Source organism: Chenopodium album, chromosome 9 (genome assembly GCF_948465745.1).
Source record: "Chenopodium album chromosome 9, dcCheAlbu1.1, whole genome shotgun sequence".
Lineage (NCBI taxonomy): Eukaryota > Viridiplantae > Streptophyta > Magnoliopsida > Caryophyllales > Amaranthaceae > Chenopodium > Chenopodium album.
In genome coordinates, this window is record NC_137842.1 from 27,416,713 (window position 1) to 27,435,951 (window position 19,239).

At 38.0% G+C, this 19,239-nt stretch overlaps 1 long non-coding RNA gene and 1 other non-coding gene across 2 annotated transcripts; one reads left to right on the forward strand and one right to left on the reverse strand.

The window, feature by feature from the left end:
* Window positions 1-10,308: 10,308 nt before the first annotated feature.
* LOC145559687 (uncharacterized) lies at window positions 10,309-11,457 on the reverse strand. The gene is made up of 2 exons (XR_014092870.1): window positions 11,100-11,457; window positions 10,309-10,629 (listed from the first exon to the last, which is right to left on the reverse strand). It is a non-coding gene; the product is annotated as an uncharacterized LOC145559687 (long non-coding RNA).
* Window positions 11,458-16,285: 4,828 nt separating this feature from the next.
* Window positions 16,286-16,391, forward strand: LOC145560993 (small nucleolar RNA R71). Its single transcript, XR_014093579.1, has one exon. It is a non-coding gene; the product is annotated as a small nucleolar RNA R71 (small nucleolar RNA).
* The last annotated feature ends 2,848 nt before the right edge of the window (window positions 16,392-19,239 follow it).

A 19,239-nucleotide genomic window follows, 5' to 3' on the forward strand; every position in this document is an offset into this window, starting at 1 on the left:
ACCAAAACACCAAGCACATACACGCATTAAATGCTCGCACACCCTATGCACTTGGCCGCACGCATTGAGCATGCCCTTGACAGCCACATGCGGGCTGATATGCAGCCCGGCTAGTCAAGGGAGGCTTTACCTCGATTTTCGTGCCATAGCCTCAGGATTTTTATCTCAAATTTTGCTTGACAATTTTTTAATTATAATTTAATTTTAGAACAAATTTTTGTGGACAAAATTGAGAATTTAAACAAGTCTAACTTAAATAAAAACTTATCCAAGTGCATGTAACCAAAATTATTTCCAAGAACCATTCTTTAATAAAATTGGTTTAACTTGGTGAATAAAAAATAAGAGGGCAATTACTCACTATCAATTTAATTAATTTAAATTAATCTTGAGTTTTTGACAAAATAAAGGGAGTTGGAATAATGAACATAAGTTACATAAAGATTCCAACTTTAATACTTATTAATCCTTGAAAAAATTATATCTTCCAATATGAAGATAAACAAATTTCTATCTCAAGTTTCAAACTTTATGATTCCAATCAACTAAAAAATGATTAAATCAACAAAGTTCAACAAAAATTCATGAAATTTAGTAACTAGAAGTTTCAATCACTTAACATGATTAAAGATTGAATCTTTAGTACTTGGAAGCCTCAAAGAACAACAATTTCACACTTAATGCAATTAGTTTGCAATTATGTGAAAAATAAAACCAAGCTTTCAAACACAAGTTACAACCAATTACATAACCATCATAAATATGCAATTAATTTTCAAGGTTAGAATGACATAAAAAATTTCGTAAAAACGAAAAATCCCTCGTAAAGTGCATTTCTGCTCGTTTGTTTGCTAAAAACCGAGTCCGAAGAGTGTAAATCCATTTCCAGAACGCCTTTTCCACCAAAAATTCACTATTTTTGGGTCGAAATCTGGGTTTAGGAGCTGAAGTCAGCTCTAATACGAGGTTAAAATAGATAATACGAGCTACTAAACTAATGAGCTACTTAAACCTGAAAAAATTAAGCCATAAAAACACCTTGTAAAATATTATGATTTTAAAATAAACAAGCGAGGCTCCGATACCGCTGTTGAGTTTTGGTGAGTCCGACTCACCGCGGAAAAAAACCCAAAAACAAGACCGCACTCACAAGATTAAGATAAAACGATTTCCTTTGGAGCGTGCTTCGCCCGAACGGAAGGGGCTTTTACTTTGAAAGAAAGCCTCGAAATTACGACGGCCTCCAATGATAGTACACCCACAACTCGACCATCGAAAACGATCCAATGCCTAAGGGTTAGCAAGGCCCGACCAAAACCCGAGTAATTAATGAGTTCAAAGGTTTTCACAATGGTGATGCCTTTTTCAACTGTTACTCAAGTGCATTTCCCAATACCCCAACTTGGGTATTTATAGGGAAATGCATGAGTGTGAAAAGCTCTCCCATCAATATGGGAGAATTTGATTTTCCAATTTTATTTTAAAGCTAAAATAAAATTAATAATCAAACTAGTAATAAATCAACAAGTGGCAAGCGCATGTGAGAGGTTAGGTGAGGACCATTTGGAGGACGGGGGGACCAAACTTGCTCCCTACTCTCTCCCTCACCTTGCGCCACTTTGCAACCCCCACTTGGGCACCATGGCATCCAAGTAGGCTTCCTATTTGCTGCTGCCCTTCTCTCGACCCAGCCATCCATGCAACACAAAATGTGGGCTGCTGCTCACACTTTCTTGACCGGCACCCCATGCACTTGCGTGCTAGCTGCATCTGCTAGCATGCCGCGCACCTAGTGCGGGCTGCTAGCTCCAGCATGCTAGCACGCCACGCAATAGGTGCGGGCATCTAGCCGCAACTTCCTAGCAAGCCCTGTACTCAGCTAGTTTGGCTATACCCCCTAGCACTCGGTGTTCCGATACTAGGGGTATTTTGGTCTTTGTTGATTTATTATTATTTCACGTCTCGTCTTTTTCTATTTTTCGAATCGACTTCCGACGTTCAGTTTCGACGCTCTAAATATTAATTACTTGGTCGACTTATTAATTATTTCATAATTTATTCGTCGCTTCGGTTCGTAAATTTCTTGGGTGTAACCTGAAGGGTTCAGTTAAGATTAAGCTGTAATATTAAATATGCATTAATGTTACTAATCGGAAGCGGCCTCCACCCAGGCATTCCAATCACTTGACCTTACTGAATATATTAGCTTTCTAATAATTATGAACCCACTAACAAAATAGTACACTTGTTCAAAGGACACCATACCTTTCATAATCTATAAATTAGCTTTCAAAAGGAATTACAAGAGTATTTATAGACAAAGAAGAAAATCAGATCGGCCATGCCCTCACCAAAAATATCCCGCGGGCGCGGAAAAATGGGTACGGAACCCATAACTAACTCCGCGAGCAATATGGGCAACACTCGCGCCCGCAGAGAAGACCCGCGTTCCTGCGGCTATGGGCGCGGCAAATGCTCTGCTCCAAGTAAAATCAGGCGCCCGTGGTCTCTCTAATAGGAGTGGTCTTTCCAAACCATCCTCGCCCGCGGTTAAACCGCGGCCAAGGAGCGGAGTGTTCCTGCCAAAAATCTTTATTTCCTTGCACTTTTCCACGCTCGTGGCCTTCAAGACCCGCACCCGCGGCCTGTTGCAAAGTATGAGTGCCCTCTCCAAGGAGCTTGCTTCTTCTTTGCTTATCCCTTTATGCTCTTCTTGATTCCTTTGCAAAGCCAACTCCTTAAGCATCTACAAAAGTAAACAAAGAGAGAAAATAGAAGAGAAAAAGAGCTAAATAAAAGGGAAAGACGAAGAAAATCACATAAAGGAAAGTAAAACACAAACAAAGAAAGAAATAGAGAAACTAAAAGAAGAAAAGACCAAAATAACAAAAGTAAGCTATGAAAATAGGCTGAAAACATCCTAAGAGACTACCCTATAAGTGTCATAAATGACACTCATCAAATTCCCCCAAGCTAGACTTTTTCTCGTCCCGAGCAAAACAAAAGCTTAAAAGGAATAAGAAGGAATTATTTAGAAAAGAAAAGGAAATAGAGAGAAGAAGAATATACACTAAGACTCATTAACGTAGGAATCACGGTTGTTTTTAGCTACAACAAGCCCTTTAAACCCCAAAGTCGCCTATAAGGACGAGTGATGTCTCGTAAAGGTTTCCAAAGAGGTTAACCTATAACTCTTTTTATTAAAACGAGGCAAAATCATTTAAAAGAAAAGAAGGTAAATAAAAAATTCAAAAAAATAGCTCTTGATAAGGACCTTCACAAACGGTAAAATGCAAGTGAATGAACACTTTTCTATATGATAGGGGTATGCATGCTTCAAGATATCCACGGTTGATTTAAACATATGTTATGTTAAGTGTAGAGAACTAATGAGGTCAATCCACTTTCATCCCAACCAATCTAACCGCGTTCTCCCAATAACTTCAAATCTTCCCTTAGTAAGCGTCTCTATGGTTCCTCGAAGGAATAAAAAAAAAATTTGAGGGTTCTCGACATCTTGACCTTGCATCCCTTTTCCTTAGGTTTTAACTCATAATGCCCTCCCTCGGTATATGACTCAACCACTCGGTTGAAAGGACTTTTCCAAAGGTTAAAATGTAGGGCAAAAGGTTAGGGGTAGGCCTAAAATTTAGAATTATGTGGTATCCCTAAGTTATAAAGGAAAGAACGGGCCCTTTCTTAGAATCACAATCAAGTAGTCACAAAACAAAAACAAACTAACACCCCCAAGCTTATTCAAAGCTACATCAACAAGCATATATACAAAAAGCGTAAACGCTTCTCCTCCAAGCTAAAACGAAGAATTTTCCGCAATGCTTGAAAAGGGAAAAGAATCATATCAATTTTTTTTTTGAATTTCCTCATTTTCACTTTTTTTTTTCAAAGAAATTGTCCTTGCCTCTTTTAACTTTAAACGACTTATTCAATTTTGCATTTATTATGTCCTTGCCTTTTTTTTTACTTTTGGACGCCTTTTTCATTTATTCACTTGCCATTATTCACAATATGTACAAAAGACGATCTTGCTTACAAATAAAACCAATATCCAACCTTTTAGACCACAAACTTTAAAAACATGACCATTTGCTTCACAAAAACCGAAAAATGGAACAAAAAGAAACAAAAGGCTCAAAGTTCTAAAGATGTGGCTTGAAAAGAAAGGGAAAGGATCAAATGGTTAGTAAGAAGGTAAATGTAAACGCAATGAACTAAAAATAAAGAAGAAAATCCTAGAAATTAAAAATTACCACCCCGAAAAGTTGCCTTTGTCATTCATAGTAGGTTCGGTCTCGTGTTTGACAATTATGAGTCAAGATTTAAGATTAGGTATGAAAAGGTCAAGGATCCACGTTGTATAATCAAAATATGATGATGGCCTGAAAAAGAAAAATCCTTACACTGGTGTAGAGAAACTTACTAAAGTCGTCAAATCCACCAAAGGAAGCAACTCTGGCTTACCACAAACCAAAAGAATCCGGCCTCAAGGCCCCAAAAGGTTTAAACCGCTACCTTAGCATACCCTATCCTAGAGTTAACCGTGAATATTCTCAAAGAATGGACACCAATAAAACATAGGAAATCATACATTCAAAGGCAAAATTCCGAATTGTAAAAATGTCAAAAGATAAGAGCTAAACAAGCAAAAAGAAAAGTATAGCCTCATTTTTTTAGTTTTTTTATATAAAAATCAAAGAACGAAAAGCACAAGAATGAGAGCAATCGCAAGTAAAACCCAATCGTCAAACAAGCAGTCATTCGGCAGCAACGCCAATGACCCCAAACACGCTAGGTTTTACAAGGAAAACATCCTCGAACAATCAACTCATTCTAAATCTAATCCTAATCTAAGCAACCCAAAAAAAAAAAAAAAAAAAAAAAAAAAAAGAGAAATAGAAAGATCTCATCGGGCGCTAAAGCTATGCTATATAAAACAAGGCGAAAGAGCACCTTACGAATCGTCGAAATCCAAAGCATAAGCAATAGAGCAAGGTGAGAATAAAGAACTATATACAAAGAAAATTGTTAGTAACTTCAACACAAAAGAAAAGAAGAAAAGAAGAAAAGAGAAAATAAAACGCATGAAAATAAAGAAAAAGCAAGTAATAATAGCAACAGGAATAGAATCAAATCAGTATAGGAAGCAGAATTATCCAACTAAAACAGTATCTGGAGAAAAGATATCAAACAATCATCAACAGGAATCATCAAAACAGAGACACAGAGAAACATAGCAGATAGCAATCAGCGAGACAAACAACAAAACCAATAACCGGATAGAGAAATCAGCAGAAATACAGCATCATTATCATAAAACCAAAAGACACAGAGATCAATACAAGAAGCATATGAGACCAGGAATGAACTACAAAAGCAAGGGGGGAAACGGTGAATCATAGAAACAAACGACGTAAAAAACCCCCAAGAATAAAATGGACTAGCCCCCTAACTTTAAACCTAAAAACATATAGGCAATAGAGAAACATTATATAAAGCACATAAGAAGTGGGGTAGCCATTGTAGTATCACTCCGCACTATGGTAAGGGGTAGAATGAGAACTCCCCCCACCGGTCTCCATCATATGACTAGAGCTAGGCATCTCGCTCACCTCCATGGGAGCCTTACCCCTTAACCTACTTTCCTTCATAACTCTATCAACCTCAAAATAATAAGACCGGCTCACCCGACCTACCCCACCTACCAAAATTCTCAGGGTCCGAAAAGGGCAAAGTATTAGCCAGATCATATGCATAATCACAACCACCGGGCCGCCTATAGTCGTAAGTGCCCGGGGTAGTGCCTATGATAGAACTAGGGTGAAGATGAGGGCCCTTCCAATGAGGGTAGCAAGGCCCAGGACCCACGGTAGGATTAGAAGGCTCCCATGGAGGGATAGGTCCTTGTTGGACCGGGACATACGGGTAATTTACATAGGGCTCGATCTCCCCCCTCCGAACATGTAAATCGCACAATTGATATGTATGATAGTTATAACCAAGATAAGGGTTTTACATAGAAGGCATGGAGAATAACACATTAGCAATATAATCAAGCCTAGTATGAATGGTTGACAAATCATAAGTAGAACGAGTGGGAGAGGGGGAAAGAATAGATGTACCTCCCGGTTTAACCAGGAGAAGAGTATGAGCATTCGATGAGAAGGCATTGGTTGAGCGGCCTCTTGTATGGTTCGTCCTTTTTCCAAAAGAAGGATCAATATCTTGCACCGGGGGCCTCAAAGACAAGGAGTCTTTCTTCTTAGGTCGGGTAGTTGCCTCTTTGCATGGGATTAGGAACTATTCCTTAATCTGGGTAGCTTATGAAATGAAAACATCATCCGTTCTAGTGCGATTGAGGAACTTTTGGTTCACAAGGGCAGAGATGTTGAGGAAATGAGAAGGATATTTTTCTCGAGGATTGATAATTGGGGGAAGCTCATTTAACAAAGTCTTATAGTCTTCATTGATGCAAAGAGCTAGGATAGAAATCATCCCTCCCAATTAGATGCTCTCCGATAAGCTAACTCCAACATGGATATCTAAAATTGATTGACCAAATGCTCCGTGAAATCCACTAGCTCACTCTCAAAGTCGTTTTGGTCGGCTATCCACAACTAACAAAGCTCCTCTTGGGAAATAGCTCCCAATGAGTCCTTGAAGCAAAGAGCATAAGTGAGGATACGGTTGAAATATCACATAGCCGGATAAATCATGGAAGTGGATTTGGAATTTTGAGGTTCATACTTTCCTTCCTCCGAGATACTTCTCCACCATCGTTGCTCATCATATCCATGGTCACTTGCCATTCTACTATGTGCTGGATAGATACAATGATCCGCATCCGCGGCCCATGGAAACTTGAAGTACGAACATAATTGAGAATTCGTTAATGTGTGATCATTGTTGAAAAGTCAAAATTCTTGAGGAATTTGCACCCGGTTCTCGGACTACTTCAAGAGAAGAAAGAAAATCATAGGTCACCCTGGCATAAGTTGGGGCAGTCAAATCCAAAAACTCTAAAAGATCAAGGCCCTTTGCAAGAAGGCGAACGTCCTCCTTTATTCCGAGAAACTTGGTTATTGCTTGATCGTAGAATCTTGTTTGTTTTAGCTTCCTCTTGGATAGACGCTTGAAACGATCCCAATGTGATTCTTTAGAAAATTCAATGTCGTATGTTTCTTCAACCTTGGGCGGAGGTGAAACAACATGCCTAGGCTTGCTTGAACTTGATCTTGCCTACTTCTTTTGACAGATTTGAGCCATCTACAAGAAGGTGATGAGTGACATTTATGTCACTCTTAGGGAATAGTTTTAGAGTTATTTCCGTGTTAATTTTCCCTTATTTCCCCTTTTATTCTCTTGTTTTCTTTTTAATAAAGTTTGTAGTTTATTTCTTAGTTTTAGTATGTTTTAATTTAATTTCTTTATTTAATTAGTTTGTAGTTTAATTTTGTATTTTATTTGCTTTCGATTTATTTTATTTCGTTCCTTTTCTTTGTTACTTTCATAGTTTTAATTAGCTTTGTGTTTATTTTGTTATTTTATTTTACTTTATTTGCTTGTATAGTTTTGTTTAATTTTTGTTAGTTTTAGTTTTATTTCTCTTTTTCTCTTTTACTTTATTTATTTCTATTTTATTTATTTTATTTTATTTGTCTTGATTTCTCCTCGATTTTGTGGTTAGGGTCCCGGGTTTCATGTCAAGTGAGTTCGGAGTTTGGGGAAGAGACAAAGTGTGTGCACATTTCCCTGCTTCTAGCTGCCACCTTATCCATCACCCCACCTTCTTAACCTCCACCACACCAATCACAACCATTTGCAGCAGCCACACTGACTCACTCAACTCAACGCTACCGCAACAACATCGCTGCTTCCTTCCCCTTGTATCTCCCCTACTCCCATATTCCCGCAACACCACCTGCACCACCGTTCACCAAAACCCACACCAATCAACCACCTTTAGCCACCCAAATCGGCACAAACAGCAGCCCACCGAAACCAATCAACAGCCCCTGCTCCATCTCCACCCAATCCACGCACCTTACCACTACAACCACTCAATTTCAGCCACCCAATCCACACCGACTTCAGCAGCCTCAACTGTCCAATTCGAACAACAACAACATACCCTCACGCACCACTGTAACTCAGAGCAGCAGCCACCGCAATCAATTGGCCCAAATTCGCAATTGTAGCTACCTAGGCCGCCGCAGGCGCGTCTTCTTCTGCCGCGGGCGCGACCTTGTCCTTTCACCCCTTATCCAATTTTCGGTAGATGTAGAGTAGGGGTCTAGGAAATGGCGTGGCTCAGACCACCGCGGGCGCGGCCTAGTCTTTCGCGGGCGCGGTCTTCTAGGTTCATTTTGAACCGTATCACGAGCTTCTCACGTGATAATTAATGAGAACAAACAATTGAAGCTTGGTTATTGTCGTTGATCTTCGATTTGTGATGATGATGTCCATTGATGATGTTGATGATTGATGAAGATCGGGGTCTGACGGTTTGGGGAGAATTGTGGGTTTATTTTATCTCATTTTCATTTAGTTTTATTTTATTTACTTTCCTTTTATTATTTATTTCTTTTATTTTATTTTTTTTCTCTTTTAATTCTTTATTTTTTCTATTTCTCTTTTAGTTTTAATAAGTTAGTACAAATACCCATTTTTGGGGTAATTAGAAAAGGAGGGAACAATTAACAATTATTTTATTCTCTAATTAGTTTTAGGAGACACTAACACAAAAAGGGGAATACAGAACGCCTAAAACAAGCAATATAGAACGCCTCAGAGGCGTTCTTCTGGTGGGGTGCTTTATAAAGTCTACAGAACGCCTCTTCGAGGCGTTCTATATCTAACACAATACAGATCGCCTATCTAAGATAGGCGCTTCATAAGCTAGGTACAAATTACATATAAAACAAGGAAAAAAGAGCGGTCATCTTAGGATAGGAACTCTATAGCTATATAAAAAGAGAACGCCTACCACAGATAGGCACTCTCTTTTCCTCATTTTATTTTAAAAAAATTAAATTATTATTATTAATAATATTATTAATAATAATAATAATAATAATAATAATAATAATAATAATAATAATAATAATAATAATAATAATAATAATAATAACTATGCTTTTCTTGTTTGGTGATTGGCAGTGGCGGCTTGCCACCTTACCATTTGCGTTTGGAGGGCTTGGTGTTTATTCTGCAGGTGATGTTCGTCACTATGCTTTTCTTGCTTCTCGGTTGCAGTCTGCTGGGTTGCAGACACAACTTCTTCGGCATGCTGGCATTGTTGGTCTTGGACGAGCCTTTAAGGATGCGTTGTGTTTGTTTAATGGAACAGTGGAGTCTGACATTTTGAGTAATCCTAGTGAGGTCGCTGCCCCTAAACACATGAAGAAATTGGCAGATATGTATTTCACAAAGATTACCGCTTCTGCAGAATCTGCTTATTCTTTAACTCCTCGACAATCAGCATTATGGAAATCACAGCAAGGTGATCATACCTCAGCTTGGCTTCGGGCGGTTCCTATTTCGGGGTTGGGTCAGACGATGAACGCTAAGACTTATCGATGTGTGTTGTCCTATCGGTTGGGTGTTCCTTTATTCTCTGTCTCGACGTCGTGCTCTGCTTGTTCGAGGGTTTTTGCTGGAGATATTTTCGGTGATCACGCGGTGTCTTGTGCTGGTATTGTGGGTATTAAACATCGGCATAATGTCGTTCGGGATACCCTTGTTGATGTTTGCTATCGTTCTGGGATTTCGGCGAGAAAGGAGGTTGACATTGGGTTGGCTGGAGGGAACGACGAGGCCCTCAGACCTGCGGATGTGTTACTTTATTCATGGGATCGTGGTCGCGATGTCTGTGTTGATTTGACAGGGTCTTCTCCTTTGACACAGTCGGGGCTATCTGACTTTATTCTTGGGCGCGTTGTGACTGATGCTGCTCATCGGAAGCGGGTTAAGTATGAAGCTCGATGTCAGGTGATTGGATATGGTTTCATTCCCTTCTCCTTTTCTTCGCTTGGGGAATTAGAGAAGGAGGCTATTGCGTTACTGAAGCGGATTCAGAGGTTCTCGTCGACGCAAGACATTGGGGCTCGTGCTGCAGCTCATATCTTCACTAGGGTAGGATTTGCTATAGCTAGAGGAGTGGGGGCCCAGATTGTATCTCGGCTTCCCACTAATTTATTGTAGGTTGTATGATTTTGTTTTTGAGATAATAATAATAATAATAATAATAATAATAATAATAATAATAATAATAATAATAATAATTCATACCTGTGAAATAAAATAAACATGATAACATTTTATTTACCAAATTCATTAAAAATACAGTATTCAATTTCAGCAAAAAAAAGTCCTCTAAAAAATAAAGTTACATTACAAACAAGTGAAACAACAATTAATTGAGACATATAAAGAATTTTAAGATGAAAATAGAGAGATAGAAAGTAGGTGTCGATCTGTTGAAAACTACCAACACGGTTCCGGTCCTCGCAACACGCAACCACCTTAATCATCCACCTTAACAGCCGCCAGCAGTCGCACCAAACCACCATAAACGCCGCATAAAAAACCGAGCAATTGCATCATCAACACCCACTAAAAAAATACATAGAGTGGAAATACATAATATTAAAATTCATCCAATCATACATCATAAACCTTTGGAAAAAATTGATAACGTAACTCATAATAAGCTTTAATTTGTCAATAAATTGACAATTTCATTATCATAGACAAATGATGGATCTAAACGAAACTATTAGCTCATAAACTGATAAAGATTTTTTTTAAAAGCAAATTGTTCAAATCTAAATAAAGTGATTGTCATTTTACCAATTCAAATATAGAGTGACAATTAATCCCAAATGGACACAATAAAAAATAATCAACATAAAAATTAATTCTAAATCAACACACAATAACCAAAACATTAATCACTCTGTATGTAAAAATCCAATAAATTTGCAAGATTCAACAAATTCAACGTTCATAGTAATTATTAACAAAAAACTTACAAAATTGAATCAAACCACAATTAATTAAAGTGTGAAATTGATACGTCTTACCCCATTACGTTCTTTAATGGAGAACCCCAGCCTTAACCGGCAACATCATGGAAACCCCGACCTCGGAAACCAACCTTGGGAACCCCGGCCTCGGAAACACGTAATGAGGTAAGACGAGGCCACCTCCTAACCACAAGGCCACCGACATAACCACGACATAACAACCACAAAACCCAGGCCACCTAGGTTCTTCTTGAGGTTGGCGCTCACCACTTGAAACAACCACGGAATATTAACCAACGGGTGGTTTGGGTCATGGTTGGTGGTTGGTTGGCCTTAGAATTTAGAAAATGAAAGGAGAGAAAAAATGAGGACCTTAGAAGTTGAAAAAGAGAAAAATGAGGCATATGCGGCTATGAATAAGGGTAAAGGAGAAAGAGGATCTCGTACTATGTATAGGGTTAATATAGAGAGCCTAACAAAGAAAGGCGTTATGTAGGTAAAGTGACATTTTTATAAAAAAAATATATATAAAAATCAAACACAACGGTTAACTATGGGAGGCGCTCTATAAGTTTTGACATACAAAACGCCCATCTTACATGGGCGCTCTATATAATTCTAGAGATCGCCTATCCAACTTAACAGTTATGTATTGTGTGTTGCTTATTCCTCATTTTGTGGTAGTGAGAGATTTTCTCTCTAGGTTTAGCTTAAGATTAGAGTAGTTTAGAGAGAGAAAGTGAGGGTTTCACCATTGTTGAGCTTGGATATTGAAGAGGAAGATTGATCATCTTGCTTGTAGATTTTCACATTCAATCAATGAGAATCTCTAACTCTCTCTCCCCTATTTTATTTACCTTTTTTTTATTATTATTTTTGTTGTTGGTATTGCCTGTTAATCATGTTGATTCTTGATTATTTGTTGATTAATCTTGTTGTTATCATGATTAGTGAGTAATTCCCCCCATTAAGGGGATGGTTGTGGTGTAGTTGGATCTTAAACATGTTCTAGGGTTTAGAATTTATTTATTTGTGATTAAAGTCTTTATATGTTTGATATTCTTTTATCTTCTTGCAAGTGCACATTGTTGGTTGATTAAAGGTGAATCTTTGCTAACAAGGAATGGAAATTGACTTAGCTAGGGTTCATTATTATCGATTGTTATTAAATAGTACCTCCTAGTATATGGTTCTAATGTGGAAGAATAGAGGCTATGTTAGGAGAAGCCAATTGACCCCGGAAGGCGGCTAGATTGGATCCTTTACTTTGATATTCGAGCATGTTTAGTTCATAATTAATTCAATTTCTATGCCTTTGTTTATGTTTAAGTGAATTCTATACCTAAACCATTTCTCTTAGTGTTTTATTTCTTGTTTTAGCATCTTTAGACTTTAGTTTATTTATCTCCTATTCCAGACTAGCTTAATTGTCGATAACATTTGGCGGTGTTTATTCGTTCCTAGTGGTTCGACCCCTATGCTTGCCTTATACTCGTATTAGGTTTGTTTTGGTTGTATAAATTGTATTTGATCTAGGGATAAACAATTCACGACAAGTTTATTTCCTTGTCAGAAGAAAACCAACTCATGAGAAAAACTTAACATTTGCCGTATTTCAAGAATAAGCATAAGTAATTGCTCAAGAATCAAGCACAAATGAAATTATCTCAAAATAAAAGCAAGATATGGCTACATATGAATAATGCCATTAATATAGAATCATGAATTAGAAGAAAGTAGGCATGGATTAAAGGCAAAATTGAACACAAGAGACCAAATTATGAACCAAATTGAGCAAAATAATCTCAAGCATTGAATTATCAAAGAAATAAAACCATTATAAAAAATATCCATGAGAGAGAAAATGACCAACAATGGTTGTTCAAGTAATTAATCAAATAATACAGATTTATCATGAAAAAGCTTCAATTCAACACTCAATGACATCATTAAACACAAATTATAAGTTAAAAGAACTAACAATGGAGTTCTACCATGAAAGCAAAAAGAAGGGTTTGAAGCTTAAACAATGAGGAAGAAGATGACTAGAAAATAAGAAATTATACCTGAATGAAGCCTTGAATTACTTGGAAAATGCTCAAAATGAAGATTTAAGAACAAATAGAACACCCAAACACAAGTTCCAAAAATTGATGTGTTAATTGTAAATGACGTTGAAATGAAAACAAAAGAAGTGAAATAAGTTTGATTTTGCAAGAGAGGATATAAGTTTTTATTATTGAATGAAGGAGGGAAAGAAAGGAGGAATAAAGGGGGGGGGGGGGTGCGCTTTTGGGGTTATAAGGGGTTTACGCACCTGACGGCTGGTGCGTCCGTGGTAGCCAACCCGCGCCCACGGGTAGTCTGCGGCTAGCCCGCGGTAAGTTCTTGCTCGAATTCTTTTGTTTTGAGATGCGGCCACCCGCGCCTGCGACCATCAAGCCCGCTCCCGCGGGTAGCCCCTGTGGTGCGTGTGCGAATGGTTTGTGCGTGCGCACCACATGAAGTTCGGGAGGGATATGAAATTCATTATCAAATGCTAAAAATTATGCCAAAATCTCTGACCCTTATTGTTCGTGCGCGCAGGTGAGGTGTGCGTGCGCACCATAGGGTGATCAAATTTGTTTAAAATCCGACAAGAATTTAGCAAACGGTTAGAGAAAACACCCTTAATTATGCTTTCGTGTTTGCATTCTCACCGTCGCAATCGAGTGTCATGATCAAGTATTTCACAATAAATAATCCAAAATATACTTGAACGTGAATATAAAAATCAATAAAAATGCAAACACGATAACATATAACCCCAACGAACTCCTTGAACTAAGCTTAGCCAAACCTCATGAAATCTTGAAGTGACACCAAAATTGTTGGAAATTTTCTTCGATCCAATCTCATGGTACCTAAAATCAAGCGAACAAAAAAAATAAAGAGAAATAAGAAAAGTTCTCAAAGATAAAATAAATGTACAAAATTGTAAAATCAAAAGAAAAAGGTTAGAAAACCGGGTTGCCTCCCGGGTAGCGTTTGTTTAACGTCATAGCTCGACGTCTTCCGCCAATTAAGGTGGTTGTCAGAAAAGCAATGAGTGAACAAAGCCAACAAAAGCACCATCGAAATACTTCTTGAGACGATGGTCATTGACCTTAAACGGAGAAGAAGAATACATCATTGAGACCTCTACAACACCCCTTGGAAAAACATTCTGGACAAAATAGGGATCGCTCCATCTTGACTCATTGATGCTAAGGTGTGATGGGAGAGGTTTGAGCTCAACCCTTGGTACACCTTTACCTTCCTTTGAAGTGGCAGCTTACAAAGCCTCTTGTCTTGAGATATTCATGTACATATGCTCATCCACTTCCTCAAGCTTCCATTTAGCAAATCCTCTTACATTGTCATTTCCTTGATAGGAGCACCTATCTTATCCTTATGCAACAAGACATTCTCAAGCGGATCATTAGAAGTGAGCAAGTGCTCATACATAGAAGATACAACATGATCAAGAAAATCAATCAACATGCAATTTTCTGAAGAAGAACATGGATACTTCATGTTTTTATTCAAGTTAAATTCAATGACCTCATCTCCTACCTTAAGTGAAAATTTTGCACTCTTAACATCAATCATGGCACCCGAGTTAGCAAGAAAAGGTCTACCAAGAATAACAGGAATTGTTTCATCTTCATTTATTTCAGAAACTGCAAAATCTACCAGAATCACAAACTTCCCTACTCTCAAAGGAACATCTTCCACCTTACCCTTTGGAAATTTGATTGACCTATCGGCTAATTGCAAGGTAATGTTGGAAGGCAAAAGTTTCCCTAGCTCAAGTCTTTGATAGACCGAATATGGAATAAGGCTAACACTAGCTCCTAAGTCACATAAAGCATTATCAATTTGCATCTTGTTAATGGTACAAGGGATAGAGAACTTTCCGAGATCTTTCAACTTTGGAGGCATCTTGTTCATTATGATCGCACTACAATTTTTGGTCAAGTTTACCATCTAGGTGTCTCAATCACAATCTCACTCAAAGATGCACCATCTCTCTCACCCTCTACCAAAACTTCCTTGGGGACTTCCTTAATTTCACTCTTCTTAGGCAAACTCTCCTCAAAAACCTTACCACTCCTTGTAACAATAGCATTCACGGGTCTCTTGGGATCTAGGCCATAGAAAGGTAAAGAAGAAGGACTAGCATGGTCTTTCAAAGCATTGGAAAGTTGAGAAATTTGGTTTTCAAGCATCTTATTATGAGTCATCATTTCATTGAATTTCTTATCTCTTACAACCATGCAAGTGTTCAACAAATTTGTTTGATTCTCAATGATTTCCTCCAAATTAGTCCTAGAAGAAGAGGATTGTGAATATGAATTATCACCTTGAGTCTTTAGAACAAATCTAGTTGGAGGGCCTCTTTGAGCATTGTTTTGAAAATTGCCTCTACCTTGATTATTCCAATTACCCCTATTTTTATTTGACCATAACCTTGATTATGGTTACCACTACCTTGATTATGATTTCAATAACTTTGGTTTTGATTACCTTAATTTTTTTTTGGATTTTGGCTACTTTAACCTTGATTGTTATAGTTACCTCGAGAACCTTGGTTCCCTTGGTTCCTATAACCACCACCTTGGTTATTATTGTCAAAATTACCTTGGTTTTGGTAATTCCTATTCCATTGACCCCTTTGATTATCAAACTTTTGCACATTATTATTTTTTGACACATAGTTCACATGTTCACTCTCATTGCTATAAAAATCATCATTACTATCCGGAAAAGCATGAGGGCAATTACAAGCATAATGATCATTTGAACCACACACATCAAAAAATAAACAACCACTAGGCATGTTACAAGAAGAATGAGGGGGATGAGAATTAGAAGATATACCTCTCCCCTTAAATTGGAAGGGAAGATTTGAAGCTTGGGAAGAAGAACTCTCCCAATTTTCAATCATTGCAATCACTTCCTTCCCCAAGTTTGTCATTTGTGAGGAGAGATTGTTGATTGCATTTAGATGATCAACCGAGTACACCAAAGAGCTATTGTTGCTAACTGAATCCCTCTAACCATCTTTCTAATCTCTATGGTACCTCACAACGTCCTCAATGATGTCTACCACTTCTTCCTCCGTCCTATTCATGATGGGACCTCCGACTCCTCCATCAAGGCATGACTTGCCTTGGGGACTTTGGCCTCCATAGAAAATTTGAATAATTTGATAGGTTGGAATTCCGTGGTGAGGACACTCCCTTTGATACTCCTTGTATCTCTCCCACACTTCATAGAGGTTCTCACTTGGCTTTTGTTTGAAACCTTGAATCAAAGCTCTAGCTTCCGCAGTTTTCTTTTGATGATAGAAACGGGATAAAAATTCCTTGGAAACCTCATCCTATGTCCTTAGAGAATTTGACTTAACCTCCTTGTCTAGCCATTCCAAAGCACGCCCTATGATAGAAAAGGGAAAGAGATTGAGGCGGGTGAATTCTTGGGAAATTATATTCACTTTGATAGTATTGCAATATTTCTTGAACTCCTTGAGATGGTTTAGCGGACTTTCATGCTTGGCCCCACTAAATTGTCGCCTCTCTATCAAAATTATCAGTGTTGGCCTTATTTCAAAATCATTCCGGTGTTGTAGGTGGAGCAATCCCACTCTCAAATCTATATGCACCGGGAATCCCCAATTCTTTCAACGCCACTCTCGGATTCTCTCCCATTCTTGCTTGTTCTTCTAGTTGTGGTTCTTCCTCACTTGAAATGCAAGAGCACAAAGATCGTCTAGCAACCCTTAATCTTGTAATAGTCCTCTCAATCTCCGGATCAAATGGCATTAGTGAACGACCACGTGCTCTATGCATACAACTTCAAAATAAATGTTTAGTAGCACAGCTACAAGTGTAGCCTAAAAGAGGAAAATCTTTTGTTTTTTTTTTCAATTAAGAATTAATTAGACTCAACAACTATAACAAAGCACCAATGTAACTCCCCGGCAATGGCGCCATTTTGACAAGAGGAAAATGTAGGACGTTATCTACCTCTCCCTAGACCCAAACCTAATATAAACAATCGACCAACCTAATACAAGTATGTGGTAAGTCAAGGGTCGAATCAAAAGGAATGAGTAGGTACTATGCTATAGTCTATGTCAAGCTAATTCAAAGAATATAAATGGTTGTGGTTGGTAACTACAGTATTAAGAAGCTTAATAAATCGAGAAATTAAATAAGCTAATTACACTAGGGTTATAGGTTCCACATGCAAGCTCAATGATTATGCTAATTGATAAATCACTCAACCGATTCATACATTACAAGGGACAAACAATAGTTGCAATCAAAGGAATCCAAAAGATATCTTCTATAAGCCAAACTAGGGTTCACTATGAATGGCTCACAAGAAAAATCACAATCAAATTCAATCAATTTAAGCAATTCTCAAATCAAGGGTTCATATCATTGAAACTTGCAATGCAATCTAGATTAATCTTATAGGTTAATCACTCCTAGTCTAATAAATCACATGCAAAACTATGTTAAACAATTTAATTGCAACAATTCAATCAATCAATGATCATCAACTAGCAAAAATCATCAATCAAGCATGCTTCCCCTTCTCCCTAGCAACTAATCTACAATATAATCATGGTGAAATTGAAAGACAAAACAAATTCAAGCAAAATCATATTCATTTCATGCTTAATCGAAAGGAAAATCAATCCATCAATAAATTCTCCAGCCTAAACCAAAATTCAAATCAAACATTCAAGCACTAAAGAAAATTGCAATAAAGTAATTTCAAAGGAATGAAATCTCACAAATTTCATTGATATGATGAAGAAATAAAAACATGCTTGAAGCAATGTTTTAATACACATCAAAATCCAAGAATTTCTATCTCTACTTTCTCTACAACTTCTCTCTAGTTTCTCTCTCTAAGAACTAAGCAAATGAAATATTATCTAAAAGTTAGCTTTTAAAAGGAATTACAAGAGTATATATAGACAAAGAACAAAATCTGATCGGTTGAGCCCTCTCAAAGAATATCCCGCAGGCGCGGAAAAAGGGGTACGGAACCCATAACTAACTCCGCTGGCAATCTGGGCAACACCCGCGCCCATAGGCACAGTAGCCCGCGCCTGCGGCTAAGGGCTCGACAAATGCTCTACTCCAAGTGAAATCAGGGGCCCGCGGTCACTCCAATAGGAGCAGTCTCTCCAAAACCTCTGCGCTTGCGGCTAAAGCGTGGAGAGTTCCTGCCAAAAATCTCCATTCCCTTGCACTTTTCCGCGCCCGCGGTCTTTTGCAAAGGATGTCTGCCCTCTCCGAGCCCTCTCCAAGCCCTCTCCAAGGAGCTTGCTTCTTTTTTGCTTAGCCTTTTTGCTATTCTTGATCCCTTTGCAAAGCCAACACCTTAAGCACCTACAAAAGTAAACAAAGAGAGAAGATAGAAGAGAAAAAGAGCTAAATAAAAGGGAAACACGAAGAAAACCACATAATGGAAAGTAAAACACGAATAAAGAAAGAAATAAAGAAACTAAAGGAGAAAAGACCAAAATAATAAAAGAAAGCTATGAAATAGGATGAAAATATCCTTAAAGACTACCCTATTAGTGCCATAAATGACACTCATCATAAGTCTACCCTATGGGAACATGGTGTTAATCCCACAGGCGCAAAAGAATCCATCATCCTTCAAAAAGTACGGATGGGGTATTTGTAGAAGTTTATAGGTACAATTGCGGAAAACAAGAATCATATTCATATAGTACCTAATCCCAAGATCATGCATAACACATAAAGAATTAGAATTAATACCTTTGAAGCATTATTCCACGTGTGATCGAACAAGAACAAGGGAGACAAATAACCTCAAACGTGATTCTTCTACTTGGTCCACAGGCACGGATTAAGACCTCTACTTATGCTAGTTAGTTGCAATTAAACCATTCAATTGACCTTCTAAGGAGAAGAATGAGCAACGAACTAATCACAAACCCGCCACTAGGGTGGCCGGCCGTGATTCGAAGGGGGAAAAGAGAGAAAGTCGTGGGTAAGGGAGAGAGTGTGAGGGTTTTTGGGATTTCTGGTTGCTTGATGCACAATCAACAATTAATTGTGTTGTATCATACAACCCTAGGCATGGACCTTATTTATAGATCTCATCTCTAAATAAAAGTCCATGA